A 12,523-nucleotide genomic window follows, 5' to 3' on the forward strand; every position below is an offset into this window, starting at 1 on the left:
GCGATGCCGAGATGCTCAGCGCCGGGGGGAGAATCAGCCTGTGGGGAAAAAAGGGAAACAAACATCAGCATTGCCTTCCCCTCCCGCGGCTCCCCACCCTCCTCTCATCTCTCCCGGCGCAGCCCCCTACCCGGGGCAGCCCCGTGGTACCGTGCATGCGCCCACCGCGCGGGGCAGGGGGTGGTCGGGGGGGCGGGAAAGGAGGCAGCAGCGGGATGGGACCGTCGGTGGGACTGGGGCAACCCCTGCCCCGAGGCTCCACGCTCGTACCCGGCTCTCTCCAGTTCGGGAGGGGACGAGACAGGGCTGGACACACCGAGGAAGCCCCGGGATGGCTTCTCGCGGCCGGGCGGAGAACAGCACGCGGCCCCAGTGGGCAGGGCCCAGCACCGAGCAGCAGCGGGCACCACCGGTAGCCCGGAGGAGCGGGACTGGCTCGAGACGTCAGAGCGAAACGGGACGAGAACGGCCCCGGACAGTCGGCGAGGGAACAGACCGCCCGGGGGCCGGGGAGAGCACGGCTGCCCCGCCCGGGCGGGGCTCGCCTGGGGGCGGGGCGCAGAAGAGCGGCAGCTGGTGGGTTTCGCTCCGCTCCGGCCATCTGGCCGCTGGAGCCGGGACGGCTGACGGGCTGCGGGGCCGGGCGCCGTATGGGGCTATGGGCGCGGCGGCCGGAGCCTCCGCGGGCGGGGCCGGGCCCCGTTCTCCTGGGGCTGGCGGGGGCAGAAGCGGCCACGGGCCCAGCGCTGTCCTGGGGTTCGTCGGGGGTTTTGGGGCCGAGCCCGTGTCCGGCCGGGGGGAGCGGGGGCCGCCCCATCCGGCTCTCGGCTGCTCCTCGCTGGGGCCGGGCACCTTCTGCCGCCCCCGGCGCGGGGCGGGCAGCGGCGGCCCGGGGGGCTCCTGCCGCGCCGGGTGAGCCCTGGTGCCCGCACGGGCGGGGACGGGCCCCAGCTGCTGCCGCCGGCGTTCCTGGAGGCGGGCTGGGCCCGGCTCCCCGCGGGGGAGCGGGCCCGGCGGTGCTGGTGTTGCCAGAGAAATGAAGCCCGACACAGCAAAGCGGTGCCCGGCCTGTGCTGGGGCTGCCCCGCAGGGGCGCGGGGCCGGGCCTTCCGCAGCTCCCAAGCACTCCCCAAAACCACATGTGGGCCCTGGGGGTGCAGGGCTGTGGGGAGGCTTCACTCCCCCACCCCTCAGCATCACACGCGGGGACTGCGAAGGGGGTTGGAAGGCAGACAGGGTGAGCTGGTTTGGGGCCCTGTCGTGGTTTAACCTGGCAGGCAGCCAAATACCACGCAGCCGCTCACTCACTCCCCCCACCCCCCCCAGTGGGACGGGGAGAGAATCGGAAGGGTAAGAGTGAGAAAAACTCGTGGGTTGAGATAAAGACAGTTTAATAGAACAGAAAAGGGAAAATAATGATAATAAATAATGATAGAACATACAAAATGAGTGATGCACAATGCAATTGCTCACCACCCGCGCTGACCGATAACCAAGTAGCGATCGGTACTTCCTGGATCACGCCTACCCTTCATATACTGAGCATGACGTCACATGGTATGGAATACGCCATTAGCCAGCTGGGCTGGCTGTCCTGATTATGTTCCCTCCCATCTTGTGTACCTAGCTCAGTCAGTAGGCACGGGAGCTGTCCTTGGACTAGGAGGGCACTTAGCAACAACTGAAAACATCGGTGTGTTATCAACATTCTTCTCGTACTAAATCCAAAACACAGCACTAGGAAGAAATTTAACCCTATCCCAGCCGAAACCAGGACAGTATCCACCCCTTATTCCATACCATTTACGTTATGCTTAGGTCTCACATTTTTCGATACATTTCAATTAATCACCACTATCTTTTATATATATATACATAATAATACATATACATACATATATATACATATAATACATATACATACATATATATACATAAATATATATACAAATGTCCATTGAGTTCTTTTAGTCCACAACTTTGGGCTCCATCTGTCATAACAGTCTTTCAGGGCCAGAAGGATGGTGTGTGGTGTTGGGCTGTTGCATCCTGAAGCCAGTTCTCATTTCGGTACTGCTGCACTCGTTCAGTTCTATCATCGTTGCACTTTGCTCGGTTTCATCGGAGTCAGCTCATTCTTCATTAATCTGGGTGATTTTCACTGCTATACCATTGATAGCAACCATAGAAATAATGATATACAATATCATATAACAATTGACATCATAAAATTCAGTTCATTGGCTATTTTCACCCAAAATCAAATCCCCTTGAGGTACACACCGGACTTGCCCATCCTTTCGCATCACCCACCAAGTGTACCCAGGTCCTTGAGCAAAAGCAATCCCACGGATGGGTTTTCCCTTGCCAGAGGCAGGAGTAACCCAGACTGTCTTCCCCAGCATATTTCTTATGTGCACGACAGGGACTTTATCTCCATCTACAGTACGTAAGAGTCTTGATTGGGCAGGGCCAGCTCGATTAACAGACCCCCTAGTGTTGACTAACCAGGTGGCTTTTGCTAAATGTGTGTCCCAATGCTTGAATGTCCCACCACCCATTGCCCTCAGTGTTGTCTTTAGCAGCCCATTGTATCGTTCGATTTTCCCGGAGGCTGGTGCATGGTAGGGGATGTGATAGACCCACTCAGTGCCGTGCTCTTTGGCCCAGGCGTCTATGAGGGTGTTTCGGAAATGAGTCCCGTTGTCTGACTCAATTCTTTCTGGGGTGCCATGTCGCCATAGGACTTGTTTTTCAAGGCCCAGGATGGTGTTCCAGGCAGTGGCATGGGGCACAGGGTATGTCTCCAGCCAGCCGGTGGTTGCTTCCACCATGGTGAGCACATAGCGCTTGCCGTGGCGGGTTTGTGGGAGTGTGATATAATCAATCTGCCAGGCCTCCCCATACTTGTATTTCAACCATCGTCCCCCATACCAAAGAGGCTTTACTCTCTTGGCTTGTTTGATTGCAGCGCACGTTTCACATTCATGGATAACCTGTGCAATAGCGTCCATGGTTAAGTCCACCCCTCGATCACGAGCCCATCTGTATGTTGCATCTCTTCCTTGATGGCCTGAGGCATCATGGGCCCACCGAGCTATAAATAATTCACCCTTATGTTGCCAGTCCAGATCCACCTGAGCCACTTCAATCTTAGCAGCCTGGTCCACCTGCTGGTTGTTTTGATGTTCTTCAGTGGCCCGACTCTTGGGCACGTGAGCATCTACATGACGTACTTTTACAACCAGGTTCTCTACTCAGGCAGCAATATCTTGCCACAACGCGGCAGCCCAGATGGGTTTACCTCTGCGCTGCCACTTGTTCTGCTTCCACTGCTGCAACCACCCCCACAGGGCATTTGCCACCATCCATGAGTCAGTATAGAGATAGAGTACTGGCCATTTTTCTCGTTCGGCAATGTCCAAGGCCAGCTGGATGGCTTTCACCTCTGCAAACTGGCTCGATTCACCTTCTCCTTCAGCAGTTTCTGCAACTTGGCGTATAGGACTCCATACAGCAGCTTTCCACCTCCGATGCTTTCCCACAAGGCGACAGGACCCATCAGTGAACAGGGCATATTGCTTCTCGCTTTCTGGTAGTTTATTATACAGTGGGGCTTCTTCAGCACGTGTCACCTCCTCCTCTGGGGATATTCCAAAATCTTTGCCTTCTGGCCAGTTCGTGATCACCTCCAAGATTCCTGGGCGACTGGGGTTTCCTATTCGGGCCCGTTGTGTGATCAGCGTGACCCACTTACTCCACGTTGCATCGGTTGCATGATGTGTAGAGGGGATGCTCCCTTTGAACATCCAGCCCAGCACCGGCAGTCGGGGTGCCAGGAGGAGCTGTGCTTCAGTACCAACCAGTTCCGAAGCAGCTCAAATCCCTTCATATGCTGCCAATATCTCCTTCTCAGTTGGAGTGTAGCGGGCCTCCGATCCTCTGTATCCCTGACTCCAGAACCCTAAGGGTCGACCTCGAGTCTCCCCTGGTGCTTTCTGCCAGAGGCTCCAGGTAGGACCATTCTCCCCGGCTGCGGTGTAGAGCACATTCTTCACATCTTGTCCTGCCCGGACTGGCCCAAGGGCTACTGCATGAACTATTTCCCGTTTAATTTGTTCAAAGGCTTGTTGTTGCTCAGGGCCCCATTTGAAATCGTTCTTCTTCCGAGTCACTTGATAGAGGGGGCTTACAATCAGGCTGTAATCTGGAATATGCATTCTCCAAAAGCCCACAATGCCTAAGAAAGCTTGTGTTTCCCTTTTGCTAGTCGGTGGGGACATGGCTGTTATTTTGTTGATCACATCCATTGGGATCTGACGACGTCCATCTTGCCATTTTATTCCTAAAAACTGGATCTCCTGTGCAGGTCCCTTGACCTTACTTGGTTTTATGGCAAAGCCGGCTTTCAGAAGGATTTGAATTATTCTCTCCCCTTTCTCAAAAACTTCTTCTGCTGTGTTGCCCCACGTTGGGCGCCAAAAAAGGACTGTCGTGGTTTAACCTGGCAGGCAGCCAAATACCACGCAGCCACTCACTCACTCCCCCCACCCCCCCCAGTGGGACGGGGAGAGAATCGGAAGGGTAAGAGTGAGAAAAACTCGTGGGTTGAGATAAAGACAGTTTAATAGAACAGAAAAGGGAAAATAATGATAATAAATAATGATAGAACATACAAAATGAGTGATGCACAATGCAATTGCTCACCACCCGCGCTGACCGATAACCAAGTAGCGATCGGTACTTCCTGGATCACGCCTACCCTTCATATACTGAGCATGACGTCACATGGTATGGAATACGCCATTAGCCAGCTGGGCTGGCTGTCCTGATTATGTTCCCTCCCATCTTGTGTACCTAGCTCAGTCAGTAGGCACGGGAGCTGTCCTTGGACTAGGAGGGCACTTAGCAACAACTGAAAACATCGGTGTGTTATCAACATTCTTCTCGTACTAAATCCAAAACACAGCACTAGGAAGAAATTTAACCCTATCCCAGCCGAAACCAGGACAGGCCCGAAAATGGAGAGTGGGTGTTCTGTTCCTGGGGCTTGAAAACAGGCTCACGTGGCTGATTTTGGGGCTCAGAAACAGGTTGAGTCGTGCGTTTTCAGGACTTGACAGAGGGGACTGAGTCATGTAGTTCTGGGCCCAGGAACAGAGGTCAAGTGTTGCATCTTTGGGACTTGAGAACAGGCTCAGCAGCTGGGTTTTTGGGCTCAGAAATGGGCACTAAGTGAGCTGGTTTGGGGGCCAAAAGCAGCAGCCAGTTTGTGCAGGGGAGTGGGAGGGCATTGGGGGCTGTGGGGGAAAGCAGGGGGTGGGCAGGGTGCGTGGGCCCTCCCTGGAGGTGGGGGTCTGGTCCTCTTGGACCCCAAAGTTCAAGAGGCCAGCATGCAGCAGGCCAAACCCAGCGCCTGAGGTGGTCTCTGGGGGAAGAGTGCTTTTCAGACCCCCGCACGCCCTCTTCGAGTCCAGATTTTCTTTGTACACTGCTTAGAATAGTTAAGTAATTAATAATACAAGCTAATTAATCAATATTTATACAACATACAGCTACGACCTTTAATAGTAATACTCAAGTTATGACAGCAATTGATTTATGACCTTGTCAAAAGCCCAGGCTGCTGCAAATAGCTGGAGCTTGTAAGGAGAAGGAGCTGAAATCAACGGGAGCTTCAGTGCAGAGCTGGAGCTTCAATGAGCCAGAACCGTAGCAAGCAGGGGCTGGAACGAGACGGGGTGTCCACTGTCTGGGGCATGCCTTAGCCAGAGGCAAAATTACCTGCAGCTGTAACGAGCAGGAGCTGCGATTCGCTGCAGTGTCTGTTTGCCGGAGCATCCGTCGGCCACACTGCACTCCCAGCACGACTGAAGAGCAGCCAGGCGCAGGCAGGGCTGTCCCCAGCAAGGCGCTCCGAGCGGCAGGGAGGCGAGTTGTCCTTCTGCCAGCGGGGAGCCCGGCCTCTTCCCTCGGGGATTAAATCCACGCCACGTGCCTCTCTCTGCGTGGAGGGTCTCTCCCAGTCCCGTTCCTGAGGGCTGAAGTGAGGTGGGGGTCCCCCGGCTCTCCCGGGAGGCAGGCGGCAGCATGAGGCAGCGGTGTCTCCCCGGTACCCGGCAAAGGGGAGCGAAACCGGCCGGCTGGAGCTCCCGGGGTGCACAGCCCGGCCCCGCATGGCAGAATCCTTCCCTGGGTTTTCACCATTGGCTGGGTGTGACAAACAGGTTCATCTTTTACCTCTTCTTTCCCCAGCATCACCTTCTGCGTCACGTGAAGAAAATCCTGCGTGGTTGATTTCACTCGCTGCTCAGGTAATTGCACGTACGGGGCTGGGGGAGCAGGGAGAAACATTTGCGAGTTCAGGGACACTACAGTTGTTTTTTTTTTTCTGTTTGTCCTCTTGCCAGTTGGTTTTGAAATTTTCTTTCTATATTTACGTTGATCAAACTCCCTATTATTATTTTTTAATAAGTTTCTGTCTTGGTCACCCTTTTTTATTTTTTAGATTTTTCTTGTCTTTCCTAAAAGATGTGGCTTTTTAGTTTTTCCATGTGTAATTTTATCCCATCCAATGTGTTAATTTAATTCTTTCCTGTCTGTCCGCAGCCTGCGCTCCACTTAATAAATTTTCTTTGTATGTCTCTGTTTAGATCACTGTCTCTATTTTTTTTACTTTTTCCCTCTCTTAATCCCTTGGCTTTTAAAATTTTGTTTCTATATGTACCGGCACTCTAGTTTGCTGTCCCTATTTTTAGTTGTCTGCTGACTGTCCTGTACCTCTTTGCATTTTCAAGTTTCCTTCTATGTGTACTTCCATCAAGCTCCCAATCCCTACTTTATTTTTTTTCCTGTCTCTTATGTATCCCATTACTTTTGAAATTTTTTTCTTTCTCATCTTTTATTCGGTTTCCTCTCCCTGTTTTAAATTTTTTTTCCCATTTTCCTTACCCTGTTATTTTTAAAATGTTCTTTTTATGCCTTTGTTCATCTCATTGCCTTTCCCTTGTTTTTAATTCTTTCTTGTTGTGTACCATGTTGCTTTTAAAATTTTATTTGTATATCTCCATTTATCTAGTTCCCTGTCCATTTTTTTCCTTGCTGTGTTTCCGGTAGCCTATCGCTTTTTATTTTCTCTTTTGAACCCCCCTCTGTAAAGCTTCCTTGAACAATTGTTTAAATTTTCTGCCTCTCTGTCCTGTTCCCTTTCTAGTTCTCAGTCTATCCATCTTATGTGCTCTCTTTTTTAATTCTTTCCTGTGTTTGTCACTTTTTAATTTCTCTATGACTGCCTCTATCCAGCTTCCTGTCCCTCTTTTTTGTTGTTGTTGGTGTTTTTTTTTTTAAAATTCTTTCTGCTTTGTTCCCCTTTTGTAGTTTTCTACATGTCTCGCTCTATCCAGTTCTCCATCATTGTAAAATGACATCCCCACCGTCCCCCTGTCTCCTGTCTGTGTCTGTCTCATTTTCTGTCCCTCTCTGTTGTTTCTGTTGTCCCGCTCGGTTCCTCCCCTCTCTCTCCCCTGCTCTCTGACCCACCCCCCCCGCCCTTATTTATTGCTCCATCTCCTCATCCTCCTCCTTGCTGCGCTCCATTTCTGTCTCTCTCATCACCCTTGTGCGGTTCCCCGTCCCTCTCTTGTTCCCTGTATCCCATTTTTTGGCTCCCTGTCCCATACCTGTTGTCTACCTTCCTCTGTCCTTCCTCCTGCTTTCTTCTTCCCTCTTTTCCCTCTGTCCTGCTGCCTTTGGGCTCTGAGATTTGGAGCCAACTCACTACCGAAATTTTTGATGCGTGTAAAGAAACAAACCTTTGCTGCCTCCTTTGTGCTCCTGGGTGTGTTTCCAGCCGCTGGGCTCTGGGCAAGTGGCTGTGGTTGGGTCCAGGGGAAGGGTGATGTGCTGTGGGACTGGGGTCATGGCCCCTCTTCCCAATGGGCTCCAGCTGTGGGCTGGGGCAGCCCAGGTAGGACCCATGAGGTGAGGATGGGGCTGGGCCAGGGGTTTAAAAAGGCTGCAGGTGGGGATGGGTTAGGGCAGCCCCCTGTGGTCCCTGTGAGGCTGAGGATGGGGCTGGCCCTGCTATGCTAAGGGACTCTAGCTGGGGAGGGGGCTGCCTGGGCACGCTTGCCTGCAGCACCCGGCTGAAGAGTGAAACGAAGAGGCTCCCGCAGGCAGTTGTCTCTGGCAAGGAACAGCCCATCCCCACAGCAAGGAAGGATCTCTCCCAGCGATCCCCGACAGAGCACACCACCAGCACACGGTGCCAGGAGCTCGGTGCCTCTATTGGCCGCATGTGTGAGCTGCCATGAGTCTGGGAAGCCTCATGGGGGAGGAGTGCTCCAGCCCCTGCTCTTAGGTGGGTGAGGGTCAGGCAGCCGGCACTGTGGAGGAGGAAGGGGCAAGGGCAGAGAGAGAAGCCTCGGGGCAGTAAAGGTCTCCTGCCGGTCTCCAGCAGCTGCGGTGAGTTGTGTGTCCCATCTCTTGTGTCCAGGTCTGTCCCTGCGGTGCTTCTCCTGACCTCTGCCTACCTCCTTGCTCGTCCCTGCCTCCATCTACCTTTCCAGCTGCCCGGCTCCCTAAAGCTTTTTGCTCTTTTGTCAGCACTGTTCTGTACACCGTCACCTTCTACGTTTCCAGCTCCCCACCTACTATTATTTCATTTTTCCCGCGCTGCCTTCTTCCCCATTGTTTGTGCAAATTGCATTTCTAGGTCTCCCTCTATTCAGCATGACCCCTCTCTGTTTTCAGTGACTCCCTGTGCTCTGTACCCTGTTGCTCTTCCAACGTCTTTTCCTTGTGGCTCCCTCTCCTGATATTTAACTCCTTACCCATACGGCCAGTATCCTGTTGCTTTCTAAATTTTCTCTCTCTGACTCCAGTTATCCAGTTTCCTGTTTGTGTTTTTAATTTCTTCCTGCCTATCCTCTACTTCATCACTTTTAAAATTTTGTTTCAATGTCTCCATTTATTTAGTTTGCTGACCCTATTTTTTTTTTCCCCTCTCTGTTCTTAATTTCTTTGCTTTATATTTCTATGTCTCTGTTTTAGTTTGCCATCGCTACTTTCTAATTTTTTCTTATTTTCTTAATCTCCGTTGCTTTTAAAATTTTCTGTCTGCTTTTATTCCATTTGCTGTCTTTATTTTTTAATTATTTCTTGTGTTTTCTTAGTGCGGTTACTTTTAAAATTTTCTTTTCATGTCTCTGTTTCAGTTTGGTGCCCCTATTTCATAATTTTTTTCTTGATTTCCCTAATGCCTATCACTTCTTAAATGTTCTTTCTATGCCTAATTTTATTCCCTTTGTTGTTTTCTTTCTTTTGTGCCGTCGCTTTTTATATTTTCTTTCTATGGCTCCGTTTTAGTTGGCTGTCACAATTTATTAATTTTTTCCTGTGGAGAAGAATTGTGGAATCGGGAGTTTCAGTCAAGATCAGATAGGACTTTGGCCTGTGCGCTGAGAACTAGCAGGTGCGTACATACGCCTGAGAAAAGACCTGAACACCTGGCTTAGTTGTCCCTTCTGTAAGGAAACTGTAAACATCAAAATGTAAAAGCTCTCAGTTAGGAATGCTGCTTGTGGTTACCTTGAGGTGTGGCCTAATGAGTACCAGCTGATTCAAGAGCCAATGAGTACCAGCTGATTCAAGAGCCAAAACAGGTGAAGGGAATTGTGAGCAGACATGTGATCGTTGCCGGAAGGAAGATTTAAGAGAGGCAACGGAGAGCAACAGGAGGGTGAAGCAATGGAGAGAGACAGAAGGGTGAAGCAATGGAGAGAGAGAGACTGTGGGACTGCCCTGTTATGATAAAGGCTCCAGTATTGTAACAATAAAGGATTCTGTGCATGTATATGTCAGGGTCTGTGCAATCATACACCACAAATGGCGCCCGAACAGGGACTGAAAGAGGAAAGCCTAAAGAAAGAAGGTCTTGAAGAAAGGAAATAGAAATATCCGGTGGTGTACCCCTGTTGAGCTGGACGGAGGATAAACAGAGGATCAACATATCGAGCTCAATTCATCACCGGTCGCAGGACGATTCAGGTGAGCAGCCACAGGGAAGTTATATGAACTTTATACATTAGTCATGGGGCAGTTGGCACCTCAGTCACAGAAGCTTCAACTTGCCGAGAACATTGTCCTTGGTTTCTTTCTGAGGGAACCATAGGGTGTTATGATTTAGCCCTATGGTAAAAGGTGGGAGAAGAACTGCAGATGAGGAAAACTTTGCAGTTGGAAGTTCCAGAAGGAATATTGATTACCTGGCGAGTTGTGTATATGGCTCTGCAGAAGTTGTGTCCTGCAGAGCAGGTGTTGCAAAATGTGACTGATTCAGCAATACTGGAGGGAGAATCAAAAGATAGGAAAGATTTGTTTGAACTTGCGCCAACGGCAGATGAAATTTTACAGCGACAGAGACTAAAGACACTTTTTCGGTCTTCCATTGTGAAACCAGCACCATTTGTTCCCCCCCAAGAAAATCTGCTGCAGGGATTTGCAGCCCCCCCTCCCCCCCCTTATCAGCCTTTGGGTATGGTAAAAAAAAAAAGAATGACTACACCATTGCTTCTGTTCTAAAAAGCTAAAAGAGCCCTGCAGGAAACCACTTCCCCCTCAGTTGCGATGAGATGTGTCTGTATTTTTTTGTGTTCTGTTTCAGTGATGTAGAGTGATCCTAAATCTAACACTTGATCTTCCTTGACATTGTTGTTATTTTTTGGTTAGAGTCTGATGTTCTAGAGGAAAGCGAACTGTGTGATGGAGAACAGGAAAGGTCTTTGTATTAGAAGTGTTAAGTTTTGTATCTCTGTATTAGAAGTGTTAAGTTTGTATAAAATCTATAAAAGAAAATAGGTTTAGTAAGTTGAGATTAATATTTGTAAGTTTGTGTAAAAGAAAATAGGTTTAGTAAGTTAAGCCTTGTATTAGAAGTGTTAAGTTTGTATGCCGTTTTGTCATGTAGAATTGATCTTTGTATTGTAGTGTAAATAATTTTTCTAGACTGTAACGTTATATGATAAAAGAAGATAGGTTTAGTAAGTTAAGATTAATATTTGTCTGGTTAAAATGGAAATAGGTCTTTGTATTAGAAGTGTTAAGTTTGTTTTTGTATTACAAGTGTTAAATTAAGATTAATATTTGTAAGTTTACACATTGTTGAAAAACTGTTGTTTTGAAGATGATTCACTTTAATTTTCTGAATGCTACCAAACTTTCTGTTTCTTTTTTGTGGAAAGTATTCTGGCCAACTCTGATCAAAAAAAAAAAAAAAAAAAAAAAAAAAAAAAAAAAACAAACCCCACTTTCAAATCTGCTTTGTCATCTGGGGGGATGGATAAATCAGATGTGAGTTAAACTTCATGAAGAATAATCCGAAATAAAACAGGAAAATGCAAAAAATAAGTAAAAAAAAAAAAAAAAAGGGGGAATGTAATGCTTCTCCAGGCCATGCCTGTAATTTATTGACCTGGCAGAGTGCCAGAGTGTCATTTACTATATGAGGTGATTAAGGAGGTATGCAAATTGATAAAGGAGTATGGGTTACAGGCTTCATTTACTAAAAACTTATTGTAAGCAATAGGGGAATCATATACGATGACTCCTTTAGATTGGAAGTCTATACTATGCCCTGTTTTGTTAGTGGTGCAGTATTCTGTGTGGTTTTCTGAGTATTGTGAACTTGTTCTTGTGAAGGTAATGGACAATTTGCAACTACCCTATGAACTCTTAGGTGAAGGGAATTGGATGTCACCTGCTGCACAAGCTGCCTTGCCTTGCGAAGTGCTTACACAGGTGGCTGATTTGGTTATGAAAGTGTTAAGATGAGTGTCAGATTTTGGCAAGCAAGTATCATCATTCGCTATGATCTGGCAAGGGACGCAAGAGCCCTATGTGTGATTCTTGGATGGATTACAAACTACTAGACAATGTCAAATAGAGTCTCCTGAAGCTGCTGAGTTGTTGCTTTTTCAGCTTGCAATTGAGAATAAACAAAAAAGGGGGAGATGTGGAGAAGAATTGTGGAATTGGGAGTTTCAGTCAAGATCAGATAGGACTTTGGCCTGTGCGCTGAGAACTAGCAGGTGCGTACATACGCCTGAGAAAAGACCTGAACACCTGGCTTAGTTGTCCCTTCTGTAAGGAAACTGTAAACATCAAAATGTAAAAGCTCTCAGTTAGGAATGCTGCTTGTGGTTACCTTGAGGTGTGGCCTAATGAGTACCAGCTGATTCAAGAGCCAATGAGTACCAGCTGATTCAAGAGCCAAAACAGGTGAAGGGAATTGTGAGCAGACGTGATTGTTGCCGGAAGGAAGATTTAAGAGAGGCAACGGAGAGCAACAGGAGGGTGAAGCAATGGAGAGAGACAGAAGGGTGAAGCAATGGAGAGAGAGAGACTGTGGGACTGCCCTGTTATGATAAAGGCTCCAGTATTGTAACAATAAAGGATTCTGTGCATGTATATGTCAGGGTCTGTGCAATCATACACCACATTTTCCTTATTTTTTTAATCAACCTCG

General features: G+C 48.9%; 1 long non-coding RNA gene across 1 annotated transcript; it reads left to right on the forward strand.

Moving 5' to 3' along the window:
- Window positions 1-388: 388 nt before the first annotated feature.
- On the forward strand, window positions 389-11,300 carry LOC142094174 (uncharacterized). Its single transcript, XR_012677616.1, has 3 exons — window positions 389-576; window positions 6,256-6,314; window positions 9,367-11,300. It is a non-coding gene; the product is annotated as an uncharacterized LOC142094174 (long non-coding RNA).
- Window positions 11,301-12,523: the final 1,223 nt, after the last annotated feature.

Source organism: Calonectris borealis, chromosome 29 (assembly GCF_964195595.1).
Source record: "Calonectris borealis chromosome 29, bCalBor7.hap1.2, whole genome shotgun sequence".
In the NCBI taxonomy this organism is placed as follows: Eukaryota; Metazoa; Chordata; class Aves; order Procellariiformes; family Procellariidae; genus Calonectris; species Calonectris borealis.